This window comes from Geospiza fortis, unplaced genomic scaffold (assembly GCF_000277835.1).
Source record: "Geospiza fortis unplaced genomic scaffold, GeoFor_1.0 scaffold69, whole genome shotgun sequence".
NCBI lineage: Eukaryota > Metazoa > Chordata > Aves > Passeriformes > Thraupidae > Geospiza > Geospiza fortis.
Window position 1 is genome coordinate 34,313 of NW_005054555.1, and position 303 is coordinate 34,615.

A 303-nucleotide genomic window follows, 5' to 3' on the forward strand; every position below is an offset into this window, starting at 1 on the left:
GCCGGGACAGCGCGGGCAGCGACACACGCACAGCGACAGACACACACAGTGACACAGACAGCGAGACACTCACACGAAGTGACACAGACAGCGACACACGCACAGTGACACGCACACAGACACAGAGGCAGTGGCGCTCTGCACCGAGGAAGGGACACACGCACACACAAGGAACGGCACCCGCGGAGCCACGCACGCAGAGGGAGTCACGCACAGACACACAGCGAGTGACACGAACGCCCACAGTGACACAGACGCACACACAGGGAGCGACACAGACAGACCCCGCGACACAGCAGCCCC